Source organism: Chiloscyllium punctatum, chromosome 7, assembly GCF_047496795.1.
Source record: "Chiloscyllium punctatum isolate Juve2018m chromosome 7, sChiPun1.3, whole genome shotgun sequence".
Lineage (NCBI taxonomy): Eukaryota > Metazoa > Chordata > Chondrichthyes > Orectolobiformes > Hemiscylliidae > Chiloscyllium > Chiloscyllium punctatum.
Window position 1 is genome coordinate 135616006 of NC_092745.1, and position 27209 is coordinate 135643214.

The 27209-nt window shown below is 50.5% G+C and overlaps 1 long non-coding RNA gene and 1 pseudogene across 1 annotated transcript in view; one reads left to right on the forward strand and one right to left on the reverse strand.

Annotated features, from left to right (window-relative positions):
* Positions 1-11690: 11690 nt before the first annotated feature.
* The window catches only part of LOC140480172 (netrin-G1-like), a 167655-nt pseudogene continuing 152136 nt past the window's right edge, over positions 11691-27209 (reverse strand).
* LOC140480173 (uncharacterized) overlaps positions 16297-27209 on the forward strand; it is a 90719-nt gene continuing 79806 nt past the window's right edge. Inside the window, exon 1 of the long non-coding RNA XR_011961200.1 lies at positions 16297-16431. This is a non-coding gene — a long non-coding RNA (uncharacterized lncRNA). The remainder of the gene's footprint in view (positions 16432-27209) is intronic.

A 27209-nucleotide genomic window follows, 5' to 3' on the forward strand; every position in this document is an offset into this window, starting at 1 on the left:
CAAAACGGTATACTTGTTCTTGAGGGGAATGACCGCAGGGGGTCCCTGCACTGGCTGCTTCCACCCACTCCCCCTCACTGTCACCCATCTGTCTATAACTTTCGGAGTAACTACTTCCCTAAAGCTCTGATCTATGACCCCCTCTGCCTCCTGAATGATCCTAAGTTCATCCAACTCCAGCTCCAGTTCCCTAACACGGTCTTGGAGGAGCTGGAGATGGCTGCACTTCTTGCAAGTGTAATCAGCAGGGACACTAATGGCTTCCCTCACCTCATACATGTTGCAAGCGGAACATTGCACTGCCTTTGCTGCCATCCCTCTAAAAGGTAAACTTTAAAAACCCTGTAGTGCCTCGGGTTCCTCGCCTGCGCGCTTTTATAAGAAAAAAACCTTCCCAGGTAAGCTAGCGCGACACCAGCTTCCGGGTCCGCTAGGCGCTAAAAAAAAACTTTAAATTTTAGCCGTTAAAAAAACAATAACTGGACTATACCGCGACTTAAAAAAACACCATCAGACAGCCGTTACCTGCTCCGCCGAGAGAGTGAGGAAAGCAGACCAAACACCTTCTTCACTGTGACTCCACTTTCAAGGAGCTATAAACCTGTACTCCAAGGTCTCTCTGTTCAGCAACACTCCTTAGGACATTACCATTAAGTATATAAGTCCTGCTCTGATTTGACTTTCCAAAATGCAGCACCTCACATTTATCTAAATTAAACTCCATCTGCCACTTCTCAGCCCATTGGCCCATCTGGTCAAGATCCTGTTGTAATCTGAGGTAACCCTCTTTGCTGTCCACTACACCTCCAATTTTGGTGTCACCTGCAAAATTACTAACTGGTCGCAGGCCTCCAGTCTGAAAAACAACCCTCCACCACCACCCTCTGTCTTCTACCTTTGAGCCAGTTCTGTATCCAAATGGCTAGTTTTCCCTGTATTCCATGAGATCTAACCTTGCTAATCAGTCTCCCATGGGGAACCTTGTCGAACACCTTACTGAAGTCCATGTAGATCACATCTACTGCTCTGCCCTCATCAATCCTCTTTGTTACTTCAAAAACTTAATTGAGTTTGTGAGACATGATTTCCCACACACAAAGCCATGTTGACTATCCCGAATCAGTCCTTGCCTTTCCAAATACATGGACATCCTGTCCCTCAGGATTCCCTCCAACAATTTGCCCACCACCGTGGTCAGGCTCACCGGTCTATAGTTCCCCGTCTTGTCTTTACCACCCTTCTTAAACAGTGGCACCATGTTTCCCAACCTCCAGTCTTCCGGCACCTCACCTGTGACTATCGATGATACAAATATCTCAGCAAGAGGCCCAGCAATCACTTCTCTAGCTTCCCACAGAGTTCTCGGGTACACCTGATCAGGCCCTGGGGATTTATCCACCTTTGTGTGTTTTAAGACGTCCAGCACCTCCTCTACAATAATATGGACCGCAATCAATAATTCGCTAGTTATTTTCCCACGTTCTATATCTTCCATGACCACCTCCACAGTAAACATTGATGCAAAATACTTATTTAGTGTCCCCCCCACATCTCCTGCAGTTCCACACAAAGGCCACCTTGCTGATCTTTGAGGGGCCCTATTCTCTCCCTAGTTACCCTTATGTCCTTACTGTATTTATGGAATCCCTTTGGATTCTCCTTACCCTATTGGTCAAAGCTACCTCATGTCCCCTTTCTGCTCTCCTGATTTCCTTCTTAAATATACTCCTCCTGCCTTGATACTCTTCCCAGGATTCACTTGATCCCTGCTAACTATACCTGACATTACTTCCTTCTTTTTCAACATCTCTTTTTACCTTTGTATCTCGTCTTGAATATTCCTGGCCATCCAGGATCCTCTGGGCTTGTTGCTCCTACATTTCACCCTAAAGGGAACATGTTGGTCCCAAACCCTCCCAATAAAACCCCTATACCCTCCTTCCCACAAGGAAGCAAGTCAAGCAAATATTTGCAGAAGGAGGATCGCGATGCAATGTCCTAATCAGCCAAAGGATGATCTCAACAAGCCCTGTATGGAGAGACTATTCCCTTCCCAGACTTTCCCTTCATCTCTAATGCAATGATTGGAAGGATGTCAGCTGTGGGACCTTATAGAATATGTGTTCCCTGATTGGGGCTGTCACTCTAGTTTAATCAAGGAGCCCTGGCTGACAGACATAAACAGGAGCCCCGCCCCCGATATAAACAGGAGCCCCGCCCCCGATATAAACAGGAGCCCCCCCCGATATAAACAGGAGCCTCACCCCCCCGATATAAACAGGAGCCCCGCCCCCCGATATAAACAGGAGCCCCGCCCCCCCGATATAAACAGAAGCCCCCCCCCGATATAAACAGGAGCCCCGCCCCCTCGATATAAACATGAACCCCGCCCCCCCGATATAAACAGGAGCCTCACCCCCCCGATATAAACAGGAGCCCCCCCGATATAAACAGGAGCCCCCCCGATATAAACAGGAGCCCCCCCGATATAAACATGAACCCCACCCCCCGATATAAACAGGAGCCCTTCCCCCCCCGATATAAACATGAACCCCACCCCCCCGATATAAACAGGAGCCCCCCCGATATAAACAGGAGCCCCCCCGATATAAACATGAACCCCACCCCCCGATATAAACAGGAGCCCTTCCCCCCCCGATATAAACATGAACCTCACCCCCCCCGATATAAACAGGAGCCCTTCCCCCCCCGATATAAACATGAACCCCACCCCCCCGATATAAACAGGAGCCCCGCCCCACCTGATATTGCTTCAGAGGTGTAGAGTTCAGTGCGCCAGACTACCATGGATATCCAATCCCTCTACACCTCCATCCGCCATGACCAGGGCCTCCAAGTCCTCCGTTTTTTCCTCTCCCAACGTCCCCAACAGTACCCTTCCACCGACACTCTCGTTCTTTTGGCCGAACTGGTCCTCACCCTTAACAATATCTCCTTTGAATCCTCCCACTTCCTCCAGACCAAAGGGGTAGCCATGGGCACACATATGAGCCCCAGCTATGCCTGTCTCTTTGTTGGCTACGTAGAACAGTCCATCTTCCGTAATTACACCGGCACCACTCCCCACCTCTTCCTCCGCTACATTGATGACTGCATTGGCACCACCTCGTGCTCCTGCAATTCATCAACTTCACCAACACATTCCACCCTGACCTTAAATTTACCTGGACCATCTCTGACACCTCCCTCCCCTTCCTGGACCTCTCCATTTCCATTAATGACGACCGACTTGACACCAACATTTTTTACAAACCCACCGACTCCCACATCTACCTGGATTACACCTCTTCCCATCCTACTCTTGCAAAAATGCCATCCCGTATTCCCAATTTCTCCGCCTCCACCGTATCTGCTCCCAGGAGGACCAGTTCCACTATAGAACACACCAGATGGCCTCCTTCTTTAGAGACCGCAATTTCCCTTCCCACGTGGTTAAAGATGCCCTCCAACGCATCTCGTCCACATCCCGCACCTCCGCCCTCAGACCCCACCCCTCCAACCGTAACAAGGACAGAACGCCCCTGGTGCTCACCTTCCACCCTACAAACCTTCGCATAAACCAAATCAATCACCGACATTTCCGCCACCTCCAAAAAGACCCCACCACCAGGGATATATTTCCCTCCCCACCCCTTTCCGGCTTCCACAAAGACTGTTCCCTCCGTGACTACCTGGTCAGGTTCACACCCCCCTACGACCCACCCTCCCATCCTGGCATCTCCCCCTGCCACCGCAGGAATTGCAAAACCTGTGCCCACACCTCCTCCCTCACCTCCAACCAAGGCCCTAAAGGAGCCTTCCACATCCATCAAAGTTTTACTTGCACATCCACTAATATCATTTATTGTATCCGTTGCTCCCGATGTGGTCTCCTCTTCATTGGGGAGACTGGGCGCCTCCTAGCAGACCGCTTTAGGGAACATCTCCGGGACACCCGCACCAATCAACCACACCGCCCCGTGGCCCAACATTTCAACTCCCCCTCCCACTCTGCCGAGGACATGGAGGTCCTGGGCCTCCTTCACCGCCGCTCCCTCACCACCAGACGCCTGGAGGAAGAACGCCTCATCTTCCGCCTCGGAACACTTCAACCCCAGGGCATCAATGTGGACTTCAACAGTTTCCTCATTTCCCCTTCCCCCACCTCACCCTAGTTCTAAACTTCCAGCTCAGTAACTGTCCCCTTGACTTGTCCGGACTAGTCCTACCTGCCTATCTTCTTTTCCACCTATCCTCTCCACCCTCCTCCCTGACCTATCACCTTCATCCCCTCCCCCACTCATCTATTATACTCTATATTACTTTCTCCCCACCCCACCCTCCTCTCATTTATCTCTCCACCCATCAGGCACTCTGCCTGTATTCCTGATGAAGGGCTTTTGCCTGAAACATCGATTTTACTGCTCCTCGGATGCTGCCTGAACTGCTGTGCTTTTCCAGCACCACTAATCCAGAGACATACACGAGAATTCCTAGAAACATGGCATTCCAACCAGACGTCTATTAACAAACACATCAAGTTAGACCCCATCTACTATCTCCTGAGAAAAAGAACCGGAAATGACGTCACCACAGGAAATGACATCGCTAACCCAAAGAAACCCAAACATATAAATAGAAAGCAGGAATTCTCAGCAGTGCTTTGTTTGGACGCCCACTGAAGATGTTACCTAGTAGGGTGATAAAACATCTGGAAATGAACCCTCCAGATCAGTGAGCAAACCTACATCCAGAACCTCAACCTGAGCTACAAATCTTCTCAAACTTTGCTACAAAGATATCTGTCAGGGCCCCAGCTATTTCCTCTCTCAGCTCCCTTAGCAACCTGGAATAGATCTCATCTGGTCCTGGGGAATTGTCCACCTTAATATCCTTTAGTCTACCCAACACATCCTCCCTCCTTATGTCAACGTGATCCAGAGTAAACAAACTTCTATCTCTAATCTCAGCATTCATCATATCCCTCTCCTCAGTTGACACTGATACAAAGTAATTGTTGAGAACCTCACCCATTCTCTCACATTCGACACACAGTCTTCCTTTATTGGACCAAACCTTTCTCTAGTTACCCGCTTGCTTCTTATATAAGAATAAAATGCTTTGGGATTTTCCTTAATTCTGCTTGCTAAAGCTATTTCATGACCCCTTCTAGCCCACTTGATTCCTCGTTTAAGATTGTCCTACACTCCCGATATTCCTCTAGGACCTGTTCTGTTCTTCGCTGCCTGTTCCTTATGTACGCTTCCCTTTTCCTCTTGGCTAGTCGTACAATTTCTCCTGTCATCCACGGTTCATGAATCTTGCCCTTCCTCTCCTTTGCCTTCAACAAGACATGCCTATCCTGCCCTGCTGTTAACCTATCTTTGAAAGCCTCCCACATTTGTAGGCGGCACGGTGGCACAGTGGTTAGCACTGCTGCCTCACAGCACCAGAGACCCGGGTTCAATTCCCGCCTCAGGCGACTGACTGTGTGGAGTTTGCACATTCTCCCCGTGTCTGCGTGGGTTTCCTCCGGGTGCTCCGGTTTCCTCCCACAGTCCAAAGATGTGCAGGTCAGGTGAATTGGCTGTGCTAAATTGCCCATAGTGTTAGGTAAGGGGTAAATGTAGGGGTATGGGTGGGTTACGCTTCGGAGGGTCGGTGTGGACTTGTTGGGCCGAAGGGCCTGTTTCCACACTGTAATGTAATCTAAAAAAAATCTCAAATGTGGACTTCCCTTCAAATAGCTGTGTCCAATCTACATTTCCCAGCTCCTGCCTAATTTTGATTATAATTGGCCTTGGCCCAGTTAAGTACTCTTCCCTTAGGACCACTCTCATCTTTGTCTACGAGTATTCTAAAGCTTACAGAATTGTAGTCACTGTTCCCAAAGAAATCCCCCATCCTCACTGCTACCACCTGTCCTGGCTCATTCCCCAGTACCAGGTCCAATACGGCCCCTTTCCTCGTCGGACTATTGATATACTGCTCTAGACAACTCTCCTGGACGCTTCTTACAAAGTCTGACCCATCCAGACCTCTGACACTAAGTGTGTCCCAGTCAATGTTGGGAAAATTGAAATCTCCCATCACCACTACCCTGTTGTCTCTACATCTTTCCATACCTATTTGTCCTTCTACCTCATGCTCACTGTTGGGAGGCCTGTAATACAGCTCCAACAATGTAACTGCACCCTTCTTATTTCTCAGCTCCACCCATAATGCCTCATTACTCAAGCCCTCCATAGTGTCCTCCTTTAGCACGGCCGTGATATCATCCTGATCAGCAATGTAACTCAACCCCCTCTTTTACTTCCCTATGTCAGCTCGTAGGAAAGCGGCCCAGGGTTGTCTGGTCAGTACGTGGGGTGACTTGGAGCTGGGTGGTCGATGACCAGCCTGGAGGGAAGCGGCCGTTGGGAGGATCGGTCAGTACGCAGGGTGGCCAGAGACCGGAAGGCCAATGGCTAGCCTTCCTGTAGGACAGTCAAGGATGGTCTGATCAGTATATGGTGTGGACTGGTGTCAGGTGTCTATTCTACAGCTATATTGGGTCTGTGTCTCTGTACACTGTTTGTGATCGGATTGCACTGTCTTGTCTGTGTTTGTTACCGTTATCTTTGTGATGAATGGAAGTGGGATTTGAGGTTTGTCCTCATCTCCCTGAAATCTGGTTGACTGGTGGGGTTTGGAGTTTGGCTTCACTGCCCTTTCTCCTGTATATCATGGGGATTTTGTGAATTGCTGCTTTCTGTTTATTGTCAACTGTATTTTGTACTGTTTAGTAAAATAAATAGGAGTGTCATGGATACTATTCACTCTGAGAGCTGACTCAGAGGGAGCTGGATCAGGGTCGTTGACTCTCCACGATGTGTCAGGGAGGGGACTGACTCTGAACTGGCTGCCCACACCCAGTGTGTCCTGATGCCGTTGGTTTCTGTTTTTCGGGCGAATCCCGATTCCTGAACTGGCTGAACTATATAGCCGGTTTGTTAACTGGTATTCCTTTTTTATTGAGGATTGATTTTTAAACTGCTGGATTTTAATTCGGCCCTCATTTGTTTCACTGGCTGGGAACAGCCTGGGTGTTTCTCTTTCCTTTTGAGAAGAGGACTGTGTTGATTTTGTGGTGGGGCTTAGCCCTTGAACTCTGGTTTTCTTTCTTTTGAATGTGTTTTCACTTTTTGGGTGTTTATACTGATCCCCTGTGAGAAAATGCACCTTTCCAGATGAACTGTTCCTGTGGGTAGGCCTGGCCCTCTGTGGGTGACTAGGCCTCTATGGAGACTGAACACCTGTGTGTGATGTGGGCTGTGCATTTGTTACCTTCAGAAATGGACTGTGCATACTGGAGTAGACTCTGTTCCTGGGAATGGATTTTGCACTTTGAAGAGAACTCTTGATGGTAATGGACTCTGTAGCAGAAAGGACTCTGTCTGTTGATAATTGACTCTGTCTTGTTGCTTATTGGGTTATCGTCTGCAATGTTTTGTGTGTCCTTGGGTCTGGCAGGCCTTATTGTGAACTGGGAGACTCATAGGTTGTCCTGAAAGCTGTCACCCCAAGGCCTGAAAGTGGGTAGGCAGTCCCGAAAACTGGAGGGTGGGTAAGCCTGAGTGCTGTCGCCCCGAGAAGGGGTAATCAGATCGAGCTGTCCTAGAGGTGGTTGGAAGGTGTGTAGGGGCAGGCTGAGATCTGGAAGACTTGTGAGTTGCCCTGCACGCTGTCGTCCCAGGGACGGGAATGGGCTGCCCTAGAGGGGGCCGGAAGGGGCACGGGGGTGGACTGAGAGCCGGAAGGGGCATGGGGAGGGCTGCCTTTGAGTGGCCGGAAGATGGGATGGACAGGTGGTTTCCTGGGGGTGTCTGTGTTTCATGTACTGTTTTATTGTTGGGTTTATCAGACTGCCTGTATGTGATTGCGTCTACTGTTTCTTTCTTGGTAATGTCGGGTGGGATTTGAGGTGACCTCGTTTCTCTGTGAACAGCTTGTACGGTGAGGTTTGGGGTCTGGCTTTGCTGCCCCTTTCCCCCATAAATAGCTGTTTCCTGTAAACTGCTGTTAATGTTAATTGTTTGTTTGTAATTTGTACTGGTTAATAAAACTAAAAAAAATACATAAAACAAGAGTGTCAGGGGTTCTGTTCACTCTGTGAGCTGGCTCTGAGGGAGCTGGGTCAGTGTCAGGGACTCTTCACGTGTAAATAAAGGGGGGAACATGGTGACGGGATCCCAGCTGCTGTACAGTTATTTCACATAACACCCAATGTTTATGTCTGTCTGTGTGTGTTGAGATGAGAAGAGTTTTATAAATGGTTTAGAGTTTTAACTAGAAAACATTGGAACATAGGAACAAGAAGAGGAGGCCATTCAGTCTCTCAAGCCTGTCCCATCAGTCAATGTTTGATCTCTGGCCCAACTCCATAAATCTGCCTTTGGCCCATATCCATTAATACCTTTCACTTAGGTTCACTGATCTTTGATTTAAAATTAACAATTGACCCTGAATCCACTGCCATTTGTGGAGGAAAGATCCAAACCACTCCCACCGTTTGTGTGTGGAAGTGCTTCCCAATATCTCTCCTGAATGCTCTGACCTCATTGTTAGACGATGCCCCTAGTTCTGGAATCCCCAACCAATAGAATTAATTTATCTTTATCTACCCTGTCTTCTCCTGATAATATCTTGAAGCCTTCAATCAGATCACCCCTTAACCTTCTTAATTTTTAGAGTAAACAGGACATACTTTGTATAGTCTCTTCTCATAATTTAACCCTGAAGACCAGGTATCATTCTGGTAAACCCATGTTGTAGTCCCTTCAGGGCCCATCTATCCTTCCTAATGTGTAGTACCCAGATCTACTCACGGTACACCAACTCGGCTCTGACCAAGGTTCTGTATAACTGCAGCATAACCTCTGCATCTGTACTCCAACGCTCTGATAATAAGGGCCAGCATTCCATTAGTTTTCTTGATTATTTTCTGCATCTATTCATGACATTTCAAAGATCTATGTACGTGAACCACAAGTCTCTTTGGACATAAGACCATAAGACATAGGAGTGGAAGTAAGGCCATTTGGCCCATCGAGTCCACTTTGCCATTCAATCATGGCTGATGGGCATTTCATTTATCCGCATTCTCCCCGTAGCCCTTAATTCCTTGTGACATCAAGAATTTATCAATCTCTGCCTTGAAGACATTTAGCGTCCCGGCCTCCACTGCACTCTGCGGCAATGAATTCCACAGGCCCACCACTCTCTGGCTGAAGAAATGTCTCCACATTTCTGTTCTGAATTTACCCCCTCTAATTCTAAGGCTGTGTCCACGGGTCCTAGTCTCCTCACCTCACGGAAACAATTTCCTAGTGTCCACCCTTTTCCAAGCCATGTATTATCTTGTAAGTTTCTATTAGATCTCCCCTTAATCTTCTAAACTCCAATGAATACAATCCCAGGATCCTCAGCCGTTCCTCGTATGTTAGACCCACCATTCCAGGGATCATCCGTGTGAATCTCCACTGGACACGTTCCAGTGTCCCTCCTGAGGTGTGGGGACCAAAACTGGACACAGTACTCCAAATGGGGCCTAACCAGAGCTTTATAAAGTCTCTGTAGCACAATGGTGTTTTTATATTCCAACCCTCTTGAGATAATTGACAACATCACATTCGCTTTCTTAATCACAGACTCCACCTGCATGTTGACCTTTAGAGAATCCTCGACTAGCACTCCCAGATCCCTTTGTACTTTGGCTTTATGAATTTTCTCACCGTTTAGAAAGTAGTCCATGCTTGTATTCTTTTTTCCAAAGTGCAAGACCTCGCACTTGTTCACATTGAATTCCATCAGCCATTTCCTGGACCACTCTCCCATACTGTCTAGATCCTTCTGCAGCCTCCCCACTTCCTCAGTACTACCTGCCTGTCCACCTATCTTCGTATCATCGGCAAACTTCACTAGAATGCCCCCAGTCCCTTCATCCAGATCATTAATATATAACGTGAACAGCTGTGGCGCCAACACTGAACCCTGCGGGACACCGCTCATCACCGGCTGCCATTCCGAAAAAGAACTTTTTATCCCAACTCTCTGCCTTCTGTCAGACAGCCAATCCTCAATCCATCCCAGTAGCTCACCTCGAACACCATGGGCCCTCATCTTGCTCAGCAGCCTCCCGTGTGGCACCTTATCAAAGGCCTTTTGGAAGTCTAGATAGACCACATCCATTGGGTTTCCCTGGTCTAACCTACTTGTCACCTCTTCAAAGAATTCCAACAGGTTTGTCAGGCACAATCTCCCCTTACTAAATCGAAGTTGACTTGTTCTAATCTGACCCTGCTCTGCCAAGAATTTAGAAACCTCATCCTTAATGATGGATTCTAGAATTTTACCAACAACCGAGGTTAGGCTAATTGGCCTATAATTTTCCATCTTTTGTCTTGATCCTTTCTTGAACAAGGGGGTTACAACAGCGATCTTCCAATCATCCAGGACTTTCCCTGACTCCAGTGACTTTTAAAAGATCTCAACCAACGCCTCCGCTATTTCCTCAGCCACCTCCCTCAGAACTCTAGGATGTAGCCCATCGGGCCAGGAGATTTATCAATTTTAAGACCTTTTAGCTTTTCTAGCACTTTCTCTTTTGTAATGGCAACCATACTCAACTCAGCCCCCTGACTCCCTTTAATTGTTGCGATATTACTCATGTCTTCCACTGTGAAAACTGACGCAAAGTACTTATTAAGTTCTCCTGCTATTTCCTTATCTCCCATCACTAGGCTTCCAGCATCAGTTTGAAGTGGCCTAATGTCTACTTTTGCCTGTCGTTTGTTTCTTATGTATTGAAAGAAACTTTTGCTATCATTTCTAATATTACTGGCTAGCCTACCTTCATATTTGATCCTCTCCTTTCTTATTTCTCTCTTTGTTATCCTGTTTGTTTTTGGAGCCTTCCCAATCTTCTGATTTCCCACTGCTCTTGGCCACTTTATAGGATCTCTCTTTTTCTTTAATACATTTCCTGACTTCCTTTGTCAGCCATGGCTGTCTAATCCCTCCCTGGATAATCTTTCTTTCATTCTCTGTATTTAATTGCATACCATCTAGAAAATACAGTAAACTGTGTGTTTTCACCTGCATTTTATGACCTGGCGCTCTTGATAAACAGGCAAAAATTATAAACCTCAAATACTGTGAAGATTACTGTATTGTTCTGATCTGCGTGATGCCTGATTGGTCAACTGAGGGTGAGAGTGAGAAGGCTGAATGCTGGTAAGTTTTATTTCAGGCAAACTTGTATTATTATTTAAGTGATTATGTTGTAAATTAAATACAACAGTGATATGTATGTGCCCTGCATTATGTTTCCATTACTCAGTGTGTGCTTTTGCATTGATTTTGTGGACCTCTTGATATTCCGGAATATTTGATCAACCAGCACACTCCCGGTCCCATTAGTGCCAGTTGGTAAAATGTTTGCTGTTCTCTAATGTATCCTTTTTCACAGCAAGTTAGGCTGAAGGCTCTGTTTCTGTACTGTATGACATTATAACTCTGTAACTCTACCTGCCATTCACTTTGTCTCCCAATATCCCGACGATGCTGCCTAACTTCGTGTCATCAGCACGTTTGGATATATAGTATTTTACGCCATTATTTGTCTTGTTAATAAATAGTAGAGATATAAGTTGATGGTTCATAGTTGTTTATCAGTAGTGAGTCTATTTATTTGTAGTATATTTTTTGTGAAGTACAGACACCTACTCCTTACTTTCTGTCAAACCCTGTGTCTAAGGGACAGGGACATTGGAGAAGTCTGCAGGTTCTTACACCCCTCTTAATGTTTATGATGATTCTGGATTTCTAGCTCATCAGCCCCCCCCCCCAGTGAGGTGGGATGAGGAACAGGGAAAACTCTGTCTAGGAAACTCAAAGCGAATAGTTTGATTGCTGAATGTCTTCACTGGGGGTTTACCCAGTGACCGATATATGCACCAAGACAAACTGCAATTCACAGAAACGAACCACACTTCACCTTGTGGAGAACGATGGGAGAGAATAATACATCACCTTAATACAAACTAATCAACAGACAAACTAACCCCAACATTGCTGCTCAGGATTATTCCCTTCAGACCACCCCAGCCCTGGGCAGGATCCAGGAGAGGGTGGGAGGGGGCGGCGCAGGGTCAGAGGGAGCAATTTCATTAAACCCTAGAAAACAGGATTATACAGCAGCAGTCACTGTATCGTGGAGTGCGGAGGGGGGTGGGACTGCACCCACCTCCTCACACTCAGTGATCCCTGACAGGGAGAGACAGAGGAACAGAATAACTGAGTGAGAGTCAAAGCTGGGTAGGAGGGTGAGCCGTGAGGTGGATGCAGTGATGCTGCAGTGTGATTTGGACGGGCTGAGCGAGTGGGCAGATGCATGGCAGATACAGTTTCAGGTGGATCAGTACAAGGCTATCCACTTTGGGAGCAAAAACAGGAAGGCAGATGATGATCTGAATGGTGATAGATTGAGAAAGGGGGAGGTGCAACAAGACCTCGATGTCCTTGTATATCAGTCGCTGAAATACGCATCGTGGGTGCAGCAAGTGGTGAAGAAAGTCAATGTCTTGTTGGTCTTCATTGTAAGATGGTTCAGTACAGGAGCAGGGATGTCTTGCTGCAATTATACAGGGCATCGGTAAGACCACCACTGGAGGATTGAATGTAGTTTTGGTCTCCATGTCTGAGGAAGGATGTTCTGACAATGGAGGGAGCGCAGTGAAGGTTCAACAGAATCCTGGGACTGATTTACTGGGTGAGACCATATCAGGAGCACATTCACCGGAAATTTGAAGAATGACAAGGATTCTCATACAAATGCAGGAAGGTTACTCCTGACGGTGGGGGAGTCCAGAACAAGGGGGTCACTGTCTAAGGATATGGGGTGGGCCATTTCAGACTGGGATGGGGTGAAATGTCTTCACCCAGAGAGTGGGGAGCCTGTGGAATTCTCTGCCACAGAAAGCATTTGAGACCAAAACATTGAATGTTTTTAAGAAACATTAGATACAGTTCTTGGGGCCAAAGGGGTCAAAGGGTAAGGGGAGAAATTGGGATCAGGGGACTGAGTGGGATGATTGACCAGGATCATGTTGAATGGGGGAGCAGGTCCAAGGGCTGAATGGCCTACTCCTGCTCTCTATGTTTCTGAACGATATGAGGGAGGGAGAAAAACACGATCAGAAAGAGCCGCACCGCAGCCTCCGAGTGTCCTTGGGTGGAGCCTGTTGCTGTAGAGAAGTGGAGCGGGGGGTGATATCCCGGAGAGTCCTGGCTGAGATTTATCTCTTAAACAACATCACAGATTATCGCATCATCAACACATTGTTATTTACTGAAAAGTCCTTCGGTGGCTGTAAAATGCTGTGTGCCGTCCTGAGCTGGCCAAAGGTGCTAGTTAAATGCAACTGCTTTGTCTGTTTGTCTCCGAGCTGACCATGGGCTGGGGGTGGTTGGAGAATGGAGATGTGCTGCTGTCCCAGTTTCCCCGGGATAATCTTTCATTCCATATCCCAGTGACTCCTGGCTGTGTCCACGATCTGGGATACACTCAACCTTCATTCCAGTTGGTTTTCCCGGGATTGGCCAGCTGAGGGGAGGGATGTGTGTTTTCACAATAAAGCCTGGATTCTGCTGTGGCTCCCTGCACCTTCCTGTGTGGGTCCAGGGGCTGGGAGCTGCTCAGAGGGCCCCATGGTCATTGGCAGTGATGAGGAGGGCAGTTAGGGAGAGCAGCAGGTGGGTGAAGCTTGGATCTTGTGGTGACTGTGAGACACAGGCTCCTGCTCCCTTCTTGCACTGGTGTTTCTCACACAACAGCCCTGTGTATGGAGGGTGACACAGACACCTGCCATTGTCCTCACACACTCCCCCGTTCTCACATCGGGTCAGGACGTTATCACAAACTCTCGCTGCAAGGAAACAGAGAGCTCAGCTCAATGACAATCTCCCCAAGTCACAGACTGTTTCAATACCCCCCACTGCCCAGCTCCCATCGACAAACATCCACACCCTGAGAATCCAACAAAGGACAGTCAGACACAAATTATAAAGGGAAGGCCAACAGGGAAGCAAAGGGACAAGGAGCAACAGAAAGGTAAACGATGGAGTGAAATGATCCCAGAATAGAAACTGAAACTGGGATGGAATCCACAATAAGAGCCAAATCAGGAGGAAATGGAGCTACTGAGGATTCCATCGATAAACTCACAGATCTCAGCAGAAATCTCGGAGAAGGAGTTAGTGTTCTCAATATTCACAGACCGAGGGTCTTGGTGGCTGAGAGATCAAAGGGAGAGACTGAAATAGATATTTAAGAACAAAAGGGGGAGATGACAAACCAAAGTGAAAGATTGTCCAAGCCTGGGTCTGATCGATTCGATCCGTGAATTTTAATGGAGTTTGGGAAGAAATGGCAGATATATTCCTTACAGATTTCTAACGGGTTCCTGGGAAAGGGGACAGTGCACAGGAAATAGCAGAGACTGAGGGGGATTCCTGTATTTCAAAAGGGACAGAGAACAATCCTAGGAATTGTAGGTTCATGCAGGGAAAGTCAGGGAGAGGGAAGCTGAGGGAAAGCTTCCTCAGAGAAATCCCAGAAAACCCTGGAGCAAGAGCAAGAGCAGCCAAAAAAAAGCAGCTTCCAAAAAGGAAACAAATGCAAAAGGAAGCAGATTAAACTCTCTGAAGAGGAATAGCGAGGGTCGATCAGGGGAATGTGGTCAATGTGGTGTATTTAGACTTTTAAATGACCTTTGAATAGGTGCTGCAGAGTGAGGTCATGGGAAAGGTGAGATTGTGAGGAAAATTGACAAGGAGCAGAATGGACAGGATTCAGTAAGGTGACCAGTAGCAGTGGCTCAGAGAAACCACTGACCATGGGACAATGGGACAAGGTGGAAGATGAAATGTTGACAGAGACTGAGCACAGTCCTGAGCATCGTGCTTTAGGAAGGATGTGAGAGCCTTTGAGAGGGTTCTCTCACTCAACGAGTTACTCCACTTTCAAACCCTGTGCTGTCTCAGAGACACAAAAGGCAGTATGGAGTGAGGGCAGCACCTGGGAGGATCGGTACTGACCTCGACAGCCCCTGTGCCAGTAATATCCAGGTAAACACTTGTCACATTTGGGCCCTGTGCCTCCAGCCTTGCAGTCACAATATCCCGTGTCATTACAGCGTCGGTGTAGAGAGCCATCAGGGTTACACTGACAGTCTGTAGGAACAAGACAACACACAGACACACTGCACATTGTACCCAGAGATTACTGAGTTAACACATCAACACTAACTCAGCAACATCACTGACTGAGAGTCAGGACAAGGGACAGTCAGACTCTGTGACAAACACACCTCTCCAATCCTTTACAAACTGTTTCAGTGCTGTCCCCACTGAGTGCACACAGCCCGACACCCACTGTTCCCAGAAGCTGCACAGATTCCCAACGCCAGGAAAAGCAAATATTGGCTTCAATGTCCCAGGATCGAGTTCACCTACAGACAGGAGAGACCTAACTGTATCAAACCATAGGTCCCACATGGGAAACAGTGAACGTTTCTGTCTCTGTGTGAGAAACAGGCAGGAGATGCACTGGAGAGCAGAGGGGGGTGGGGGTGGGGTGGGGTGGGGTAGGGGGGGGGTGGGGGGGTGAGATTGACAAAGACACCCCGGAACAGAGAGGCTCTGATGGTGAGGAAAGGTTGGACAGGCAGGAGGCTGTTCACTCCTGGAGAGAGACACAGCGGAGGCTCTAACCTGAAAGAGCTCTTTAACATGACGAGGAGGGTTCACTGGAAGGTCGACAGAAGATGTTCCACCATCTCCACTCCCCCCCCCACTCCCTTCCCCACCAACCGTGTTGGGGAGGTCAGACTCAGGGTCATCAATATCAGATAATCCCTCATAAATGTCTGCCCACAGAGAGGTGGGGGGAATGTAGGACTCACTCCCAGGAGGGGACTGGGGGGAAGCAGGGCACCAGGGCAAGGCCTGACCAGATCCCCCAGGGGGGTACTCGGGGCGAGGGGGAGTCAGGCCTGGTTTGGGGTGTGGGGGAGGGGGAGTCAGGCCTGGTTTAGGGTGTGGGGGGGTAAGGACCTGGCTGAGGGTCCGGGTGGGGGGCAGGTTGGGGGACAGGGTGGGGGTCCGGGTGGGGGTCCGGGCCGGAGTCTGGGTCGGGGTGGGGGACCTGGCGGGGGGGGGGGGGGGGGGGGGGGAGAGTGCAGCCCAGAGCAGGCACTGACCTAAGCAGATGTTGTGGTGGTGGAGCTGAGCTGAAGGGTTCCGATGGTAACCCGAGCGACACAAATGACACTGTCGGCCCCGGGTGCGGTGTCTACAGCTCACACAGACAGCAGCACGGAACAGCAGCAGGTAACTGCACCGCTTCGAGTGTCCGAAACATTGACACGGGGCTTGGAAGGAAAAGACAGACAGGGTAGCCCCAGCACGGACTGCACCAGGGGGAGAGGGTCGGGGAGAGGGGGGAGAGTGACCAACATGCTGCACCGACCTTGGGGTGGGGGAAACAGAGGGGAGGGTGGGGAGGGAGAGAGGGAGAGGGTGGGGAGAGAGAGAGATGGTGGGGAGAGAGGGAGAGGGTGGGGAGAGAGAGAGGGAGAGGGTGGGGAGAGAGGGAGAGGGTGGGGGGAGAGAGGGAGAGGGTGGGGGGAGAGAGAGAGGGAGAGGGTGGGAGAGAGAGGGAGAGAGAGGGAGGGAGAGAGAGGGAGAGGAGAGAGGGAGAGAGAGGGAGGGAGAGAGAGGGTGGGGAGAGAGGGAGAGGGTGGGGAGGGAGAGAGGGAGAGGGTGGGGAGAGAGGGAGAGAGAGGGAGGGAGAGAGAGGGAGAGGAGAGAGGGAGAGAGAGGGAGGGAGAGAGAGGGAGACGTTGGGGAGGGAGAGAGAGGGAGACGTTGGGGAGGGAGAGGGTGGGGAGGGAGAGAGAGTGAGGGAGGGAGAGTGTGGGGAGAGAGAGGGTGGGGAGGGAGAGAGAGGGAGCGTGGGGAGAGAGAGAGGGTGGGGAGGGAGAGAGGGAGAGGGTGGGGAGGGAGAGAGGGAGAGGGTGGGGAGAGAGGGAGAGAGAGGGAGGGAGAGAGAGGGTGGGGAGGGAGAGAGGGAGAGGGTGGGGAGAGAGGGAGAGAGAGTGTGGGGAGGGAGAGAGAGGGTGGGGAGAGAGGGAGAGAGAGGGAGGGAGAGAGAGGGTGGGGAGAGAGGGAGAGATAGGGTGGGGAGGGAGAGAGAGGGTGGGGAGAGAGGGAGAGAGAGTGTGGGGAGAGAGGGAGAGAGAGGGAGGGAGAGAGAGGGTGGGGAGAGAGGGAGAGAGAGGGTGGGGAGAGAGGGAGAGAGAGGGAGGGAGAGAGAGGGTGGGGAGAGAGGGAGAGAGAGGGAGGGAGAGAGAGGGTGGGGAGAGAGGGAGGGAGAGGGTGGGGAGGGAGAGAGGGAGAGGGTGGGGAGGGAGAGAGAGGGTGGGGAGAGAGGGAGAGGGTGGGGAGAGAGGGAGAGGGTGGGGAGAGAGAGTGAGGGAGGGAGTGAGAGGGAAAGGGTGGGGAGGGAGAGAGAGGGTGGGGAGAGAGGGAGAGAGAGGGTGGGGAGGGAGAGAGAGGGTGGGGAGAGAGGGAGAGGGAGAGGGTGGGGAGAGAGGGAGAGGGAGAGGGTGGGAGGGAGAGGTTGGGGAGAGAGAGGGAGAGGGTGGGGAGGGAGAGAGGGAGGGAGTGAGAGGGAAAGGGTGGGGAGGGAGAGAGAGGGTGGGGAGGGAGGGAGAGAGAGGGTGGGGAGAGAGGAAGAGAGAGGGTGGGGAGAGAGGGAGAGGGTGGGAGGGAGGGAGAGGGTGGGGAGGGAGAGAGGGAGAGGGTGGGGAGAGAGAGAGAGGGTGGGGAGGGAGGGAGAGGGTGGGGAGGGAGAGAGGGAGAGGGTGGGGAGAGAGGGAGAGAGAGGGAGGGAGAGAGAGGGTGGGGAGGGAGAGAGGGTGGGGTGGGAGAGAGGGAGAGGGTGGGGAGAGAGGGGAGAAGGAGGAAGGCAGAGGAGGGATGCAGAGAGGGAAGGGGAGAGAGAGAGGAATAAGGGAGAGATAGAGGAGGACTTTGAGAGCAGGAGAGAGAAAGAGGGAGAGAAAGAAGGTGGGAAGGAGTGAAGGGGGCGACAGGGAGTGAGGGAGAGACAGGAGAGTGTGAGGGTGAGAGAGATGGAGAAGCATGTGAGTGATGAGGGAGGGGGGTGTGAGGGAGGGGGTGTGAGGGAGGGGGTGTGAGTGAGGGGGGTGTGAGTGAGGGGGGTGTGAGTGAGGGGGGTGTGAGTGAGTGATGGGGAGGGGGTGTGAGTGATGGGGAGGGGGTGTGAGTGATGGGGAGGGGGTGTGAGGGAGGGGGGTGTGAGTGAGGGGGGTGTGAGTGAGAAGGGTGTGTGAGGGAGGGTGGTGTGAGTGAGGGGGGTGTGAGTGAGGGGGGTGTGAGTGAGGGGGGTGTGAGTGAGTGATGGGGAGGGGGTGTGAGTGAGGGGGGTGTGAGTGAGGGGGGTGTGAGTGAGGGGGGTGTGAGTGAGTGATGGGGAGGGGGGGTGTGAGTGAGGGGGGTGTGAGTGAGGGGGGTGTGAGTGAGTGATGGGGAGGGGGTGTGAGTGAGGGGGGTGTGAGTGAGGGGGGTGTGAGTGAGTGATGGGGAGGGGGGTGTGAGTGAGGGGGGTGTGAGTGAGGGGGGTGTGAGTGAGGGGGGTGTGAGTGTGAGTGATGGGGAGGGGTGTGGAGTGACGGGGGTGTGAGTGAGGGGGGTGTGAGTGAGGGGGTGTGAGTGAGTGATGGGGAGGGGGTGTGAGTGAGGGGGGTGTGAGTGAGGGGGGTGTGAGTGAGGGGGGTGTGAGTGAGTGATGGGGAGGGGGTGTGAGTGACGGGGGTGTGAGTGAGGGGGGTGTGAGTGAGGGGGGTGTGAGTGAGTGATGGGGAGGGGGTGTGAGTGATGGGGAGGGGGTGTGAGTGATGGGGAGGGGGTGTGAGTGAGGGGGGTGTGAGTGAGGGGGGGTGTGAGTGAGGGGGGTGTGAGTGAGTGATGGGGAGGGGGTGTGAGTGACGGGGGTGTGAGTGAGGGGGGTGTGAGTGAGGGGGTGTGAGTGAGTGATGGGGAGGGGGTGTGAGTGATGGGGAGGGGGTGTGAGTGATGGGGAGGGGGTGTGAGTGATGGGGAGGGGGTGTGAGTGAGGGGGGGTGTGAGTGAGTGATGGGGAGGGGGTGTGAGTGATGGGGAGGGGGTGTGAGTGATGGGGAGGGGGTGTGAGTGAGGGGGGGTATGAGTGAGTGATGGGGAGGGGGGTGTGAGTGAGGGGGTGTGAGTGAGGGGGGTGTGAGTGAGGGGGTGTGAGTGAGGGGAGGGGGGTGTGAGTGAGGGGGGTATGAGTGAGTGATGGGGAGGGGGTGTGAGTGAGGGGGTTGTGAGTGAGGGGGTGTGAGTGAGGGGGGTGTGAGTGAGGGGGTGTGAGTGAGGGGGAGGGGGGGTGTGAGTGAGTGATGGGGAGGGGGTGTGAGTGAGGGGGGTGTGAGTGAGGGGGGTGTGAGTGAGGGGGGTGTGAGTGAGGGGGGTGTGAGTGAGTGATGGGGAGGGGGGTGTGAGTGAGGGGGTGTGAGTGAGGGGGGTGTGAGTGAGGGGGTGTGAGTGAGGGGGGTGTGAGTGAGGGGGGTGTGAGTGAGGGGGGTGTGAGTGAGTGATTGGGGAGGGGGGTGTGACGTGAGGGGGTGTGAGTGAGGGGGGTGTGAGTGAGGGGGTGTGAGTGAGTGATGGGGAGGGGGGTGTGAGTGAGGGGGTGTGAGTGAGGGGGTGTGAGTGAGTGATGGGGAGGGGGTGTGAGTGAGGGGGTGTGAGTGAGGGGGGTGTGAGTGAGGGGGGTGTGAGTGAGGGGGGTGTGAGTGAGTGATGGGGGAGGGGGGTGTGAGTGAGGGGGGTGTGAGTGAGGGGGTGTGATGTGAGGGGGGTGTGAGTGAGGGGGGTGTGAGTGAGTGATGGGGAGGGGGTGTCCCTGAGGGGTGACCCTGACCCATTCTGTTCACACTCAGTCAGCAGGTGGGAAGCAGATGGTCCCAATCCTCCCTCAGGTTTCGAGGTTGAGAGTTTCGGGTCCAGGTTACTGATACTGAACATAGAACACAGAACATTACAGCTCAGGACAGGCCCTTCGGCCCTCGAGGTTGTGCCGACCTGTGGAACCAATCTGAAGCTTATCTAACCTACATTATTTCATCCTCATCCATATGTTTATCCAATGACCATTTAAATGCCCTTAAAGTTGACGAAAGTGAGGACTGCAGATGCTGGAAACCAGAGTCTAGATCAGAGTGATGCTGGAAAAGCACAGCAGGTCAGGCAGCATCCAAGGAGCAGGACAATCGACATTTTGGGCAAAAGCCATACATCAGGATTGATTCAACCACGATAGAATCATTCCTGATTAAGGATTTTTGCCCGAAATGTCGATTTTCCTGCTCCTTGGATGCTGCCTGACCTGCTGTGCTTTTCCAGCATCACTCTAATCTAGACTTAAAGTTGGCGAGTCTATTACTGTCACAGGCAGTGCGTTCCACACCCCTACTACTCTCTGAGTAAAGAAACTACCTCTGACATCTGTCCTATGTCTATCACCCCTCAGTTAAATGCTCTGTCCCCTTGTACTAACCATCACCATCTGAGGGAAAAGGCTCTCACTGTCCACCCTGTCTAACCCTCTGATTATCTTTATGTCTCAATTAAGTCACCTCTTAACCTTCTTCTCTCAAACAAAAACAGCCTCAAATCCCCCAGCCTTTCCTCATAAGACCTTCCCTTCTCATGGTCAACCCTATCTAAACCCCTAATCATCTTGTACACCTCTATCAATTCTCCCCTAAACCTTCTTTTCTCCAATGAAAACAGCCCCAAGTGCCTCAGCCTTTCCTCATACGATCTTCCTACCATACCAGGCAACATCCTGGTAAACCTCCTCTGCACCCGTTCCAGTGCCTCCACATCCTTCCTATAGTATGGCGACCAAAACTGCACACAATACTCCAGATGCGGCCGCACCAGAGTCTTATACAACTGCAGCATGACCTCAGGACTCCGGAACTCAATTCCTCTACCAATAAAAGCCAGTACGCCATATGCCTTCTTCACTGCACTATTTACCTGGGTGGCAACTTTCAGAGATCTGTGTACATGGACACCAAGATCCTTCTGCTCATCCACACTACCAAGTGAACGACCATTAGCCCAGTACCCCATCTTCTTGTTACTTTTACCAAAGTGAATCACCTCACACTTACCCACATTGAACTCCATTTGCCACCTTTCTGCCCAGCTCTGCAGCTTATCTATATCCCGCTGTAACCTGCCACATCCTTCCTCACTGTCAACAACTCCACCGACTTTTGTATCATCCGCAAACTTGCTCACCCAACCTTCTAACCCTTCCTCCAGGTCATTTATAAAAATGACAAACAGCAATGGTCCCAAAACAGATCCTTGTGGAACACCGCTAGTAACTGCGCTCCAAGATGAACCTATACCATCAACTACTACCCTCTGTCTTCTTCCAGCCAGCCAATTCCTAATCCAAACCTCCAACTCACCCTCAATGCCATACCTCCGTACATGGACACTGAGTTCTCTCTGTTCATCTACACTACCAAGAATCTTACCATTAGCCCAGTGCTCTGCATTCCTGTTACTCCTTCCAAAGTGAATCACCTCACACTTTTCCACATTAAACTCCATTTGCCACCTCTCAGCCCAGCTCTGCAGCTTATCTATGTCCCTCTGTAACCTGCAACATCCCTCAGCACTATCCACAACTCCACCGACCTTAGTGTCATCCACAAATTTACTAACCCATCCTTTTAAGCCCACATTTAGATCATTTATAAAAATGACAAACAGCAGTGACCCCCAAAACAGATCCTTGTGGTACCCCACTAGTAACTGAACTCCAGGATGAACATTTCCCATCAACCACCATCCTCTGTCATCTTTCAGCTAATGTATTTCTGATCCAAACTGCTCAATCCCCCTCAATCCATGGTTCCGTATTTTGTGTAATAGCATACATGGGGAACCTTATCAAATCCCTTCCTGAAATCCATATACACCACATCAACCACTTTACCCTGATCCACACGTTTTGTCACCTTCTCAAAGAACTCATAAGGTTTCTGAGGTACCACATACCCTTCAGAAAATGGTGTTGACTACCCCTAATCAACTTATTCCTCTCTAGATGATTAGAAATCCTATCTCTTATAATCATTTCCAACACTTTACCCACAACCGAAGTAAGGCTCACTGGTCTGTAATTCCAGGGTTGTCTCTACTCCCCTTCTTGAACAAAGGGACAACATTTGCTACCCTCCAGCCTTCTGGCACTATTCCTGTCGACAATGACAACATAAAGATCAAAGCCAAAGGCTCGGCAATCTCCTCCTGGCTTCCCAGAGAATCCCAGGATCAATCCCATCCTGCCCAAGGGACTTATCTATTTTCACACTTTCCAGAATTGCTAACACCTCCTCCTTGTGAACCTCAATCCTGTCTAGTCTAGTTGCCTGTATCTCAGTATTCTCCTTGACAACATTGTCTTTTTCTTGTGTGAATATTGAGGAAAAATATCCATTTAGCACTTCCCCATCTCCTCAGACTCCATGCACAACCTCCCACTACTGTCCTTGATTGGCCCTAATCTTACTCCAGTCATTCTTTTATTCCTGATACACCTAAAGAAAGGTTTTCCCTGATCCTATCCACCAACAACTTCCCATGTCCCCTCCTGGTTTTTCTTAGCTCCCTCTTTAGGTCTTTCCTGGCTAACCTGTAACTCTCAAGTGCCCTAACTGAGCCTTCATGTCTCATCCTAACATAAGCCTCCTCCTTCCTCTTGACAAGAGATTCAACTTCTTTAAAAAACCACGGCTCCCTTGCTCGACCACTTCCTCCCTGCCTGACAGATACATACTTATCAAGGACACACAGTAGCTGTTCCTTGAATAAGCTCCACATTTCAATTGTGCCCATCCCCTGCAGTTTCCTTCCCCATCCTATGCATCCTAAATCTTCTCTAATCACATCATAAGTGCCTTTCCCCCAGCTATAACTCTTGCCCTGCAGTATATACCTATCCCTTTCCATCACTAAAGTAAACATAACTGAATTGTGGTCACTATCACCAAAGTGTTCACCTACCTCCAAGTCTAACACCTGGCCAGGTTCATTACCCAGTATCAAATCCAATGTGGCCTTGCCCTTGTGGACCTGTCTACATACTGTGTCAGGAAACCCTCCTGCACACACTGGACAAAGAAACTGACCCATCTAAAGTATTTGAATTATAGTATTTTCAGTCAGTGTTTGGAAAGTTGAAGTCCCCCATAACAACTACCCTGTCTCTCTCTCTCCTATCGAGAATCATCTTTGCTATCCTTTGCTCTACATCTCTGGAACTATTCAGAGCCCGATAGAAAACTCCCAACAGGGTGACCTCTCCTTTCCTGTTTCTAACCTCAGCCCATACTACCTCAGTAGACGAGACCTCAAACGTCCTTTTTGCTACCGTAATACTGTCCTTGACTAACAATGCCACCCCTCCCCCTCTTTTACCATCTTCTCTGTTCTTACTGAAACATCTAAATCCTGGAACCTGCAACACCCATTCCTGTCCCTGCTCTACCCATGTCTCTGAAATGGCCACAACATCGACGTCCCAGGTACCATCCCACACTGCACATTCACCCACCTTATTCTGGATGCTCCTGGCGTTGAAGTGGACACACTTCAAACCACTTTCCTGCTTGCTGGTGCACTCTTGTGACCTTGAAACCTCATTTCTGACCCCACTACTCTCGACCCCCTGTACACTGGAGCTACAATTCTGGTTCCTATCCCCCTGATGAATTAGTTTGAATCCTCCTGAAGAGCATTAGCAAATATCCCCCCCCCACCCTGAATATTGGTACCCCTCTGGTTCAGGTGAAGACCATCCTGTTTATAGAGGTCCCACCTACCCCAGAGAGAGCCCCAATTATCCAGGTATCTGATTCCCTCCCTCCTGCACCATCCCTGTCGCCACATGTTCAACTCCTCTCTCTCCCTATTCCTCTCCTCACTAGCACGTGGCACGGGCAACAAACCAGAGACAACAACTCTGTTCGTCCTAGCTCTAAGCTTCCATCCTAGCTCCCTGAATTTCTGCCTTAAATCCCCATCCCTTTTCCCACCTATTTCATTGGTCCCGATGTGGACCACAATTTGGGGCTGCTCTCCCTCCCCCTTAAGGATCCCAAAACACGATCAGAGACAGCACAAGCCCTGGCACCTGGGAGGCAACACACCAACCGTGAGTCTCTCTCGTCCCCACAGAACCTCCTATCTGTCCCCCGAACTATGGAGTCCCCAATGACTACTGCTCTGCTCCTCTTCCCCCTTCCCTTCTGAGCAGCAGGGACAGACTCTGTGCCAGAGCCCTGTGCCCCACTGCTTTCCCCTGGTAAGTCGTCCCCTCCAACAGTATCCAAAATGGTATACTTACTGTTGAGGGGAACAGCCACGGGGGATCCCTGCACTACCTGCCAGTTCCCTTTCCATCCCCTGACTGTAACCCATCTCCCTCCTTCTTGTACCTGAGGTCTGACGACCTCCCTGTAACTCCTCTCAGTCACCCCCTCTGCTTCACAAATGTCCCACATCCCAAATGGTCCTGTACCAGAATCACAAATCCTGAAATTCTGAAGAGTTAGGGTAACTCTGGGGAGAGGTAAGGTCACTCTTGGTCAGTTAGGGTCACTCTTGGTCTTTTAGGGTCACTCTCGGTCAGTTAGGGGAGTTTTAGAATCATAGAGATGTGCAGCACAGAAACAGACCCTTTGGTCTAACCCATCCATGCTGACCAGATATCCTGAACTAATCTAGTCCCATTTGCCAGAACCTGGCCCATATCCCTCCAAACCCTCCCCATTCATATACCTATCCAGATGCCTTATCAATGTTGCAATTGTACCAGCCTCCACCACTTCCTCTGACAGAGTGAAAAAGTTGTCCCTTAGATCCCTTTTAAATCCTTCCCCTCTCATCCTATGCCCTCTAGTTCTGGACTCCTCTTCCTCTACTGCCTATTCAACCTATGGTCACTCTCAGTTAGTTTGGGTCACTCTCAGTCAGTTAGGGTCACTCTCAGTCAGTTACGGGCAATCTTGGTCAGTAGTGGTCACACTTGGTCAGTAACAGTCACTCTCAGTTAGTTAGGGTGACTCTCAGTCAGTTACAGGCAATCTTGGTCAGTAGTGGTCACTCTTGGTCAGTAACAGTCACTCTCAGTTAGTTAGGGTCATTCTCAGTCAGTTAGGGTCACTCTCAGTCAGTTAGGGTGACTCTCAGTCAGTTACAGGCAATCTTGGTCAGTAGTGGTCACTCTTGGTCAGTAACAGTCACTCTCAGTTAGTTAGGGTCATTCTCAGTCAGTTAGGGTCACTCTCAGTCAGTTACGGGCAATCTTGGTCAGTAGTGGTCACTCTTGGTCAGTAACAGTCACTCTCAGTTAGTTAGGGTAACTCTTGGTCAGTTAGGGTCAGTTAGTGTCACTCTCGGTCAGTAGTGGTCACTCCCGGTCAGTGGGGGGGTGGGGGGTGTGGTTTTGGGGGTTCACTCAGTGAAAGGTGTGGAATGATGTGAGCAGCATGCAAAGGGTTAATAATTGGGAATGCTGTGATGTTAAATCCATGATCAAGGTGAACATATTGTGACAGTGAGACTCACCCAGTGCCCAATCCCGTATCTGGGAAATCAGGATTACACCAGGATCAAACCTGTCCCAGTCACAGCTTTACCACACTCACTCCCTGTTCACACTCACTCCCTGTTCACACTTACCCCTGCTCTTCCCACTGAAAACTCACACTCACCCCCGTTCACACTCACACCCTGTTCACACTCACTCCCCGTTCACACTCACTCCCTGTTCACACTTGCCCCCTGCTCTTCCCACTGAAAACTCACACTCACCCCCATTCACACTCACCCCCGTTTACACTCACTTCCCATTCACACTCACTCCCTGTTCACACTCGCCCCTTGTTCACACTCGCCCCTTGTTCACACTCAGCCCCTTGTTCACACTCACTCCCCGTTCACACTCACCCCCTGCTCTTCCCACTGAAAGAGCTGAAAATGTGTTGCTGGAAAAGCGCAGCAGGTCAGGCAGCATCCGAGGAGCAGGAGAATCGACGTTTCGGGCATCAGCCCTTCCTCAGGGTTCCATTCCTGAAGAAGGGCTCATGCCCGAAACGTCGATTCTCCTGCTCCTTGGATGCTGCCTGACCTGCTGCGCTTTTCCAGCATCACATTTTCAGCTCTGATCTCCAGCATCTGCAGTCCTCACTTTCTCCTTTTCACTGAAAGCTCACACTCACTCCCCATTCACACTCACTCCCCGTTCACACTCACTCCCGTTCACACTCACTCCCCATTCACACTCACTCCCCATTCACACTCACTCCCCGTTCACACTCACTCCCTGTTCACACTCACTCCCCGTTCACACTCACTCCTTGCTCTTCCCACTGGAAGCTCACACTATCTCCCCATTCACACACAGAACATAGAACAATACAGCGCGGAACAGGCCCTTCGGCCTTCGATGTTGTGCCGACCTGTGAACTATTCTCAGCTCGTCCCCCTACACTATCCCATCACCATCCATGAGCTTATCCAAGGATTGTTTAAATCTCCCTAATGTGGCTGAGTTAACTACATTAGCAGGTAGTGCATTCCATGCCCGTACCACGCTCTGAGTAAAGAACCTGCCTCTAACGTCTGTCTTAAATCTATCATCCCTCAATTTGTAGTTATGCCCCCTCTTACACACTGACGTCATCATCCTAGGAAAAAGACTCTCACTGTCTACCCTATCTAATCCTCTGATCATCTTGCATGTCTCTATCAAATCCCCCCTTAACCTTCTTCTCTCCAATGGTTACAGAACCAAGTCTCTCAGCCTTTCCTCATAAGACCTTCCCTCCAGACCAGGCAACATCCTGGTAAATCTCCTCTGCACCTTTTCCAATGCATCCACATCCTTCCCGAAATATGGCGACCAGAACCGTACACGATATTCCGAGTGTGGCTGTGCTAGCGTTTTGTACAGTTGCAGCATGATATGG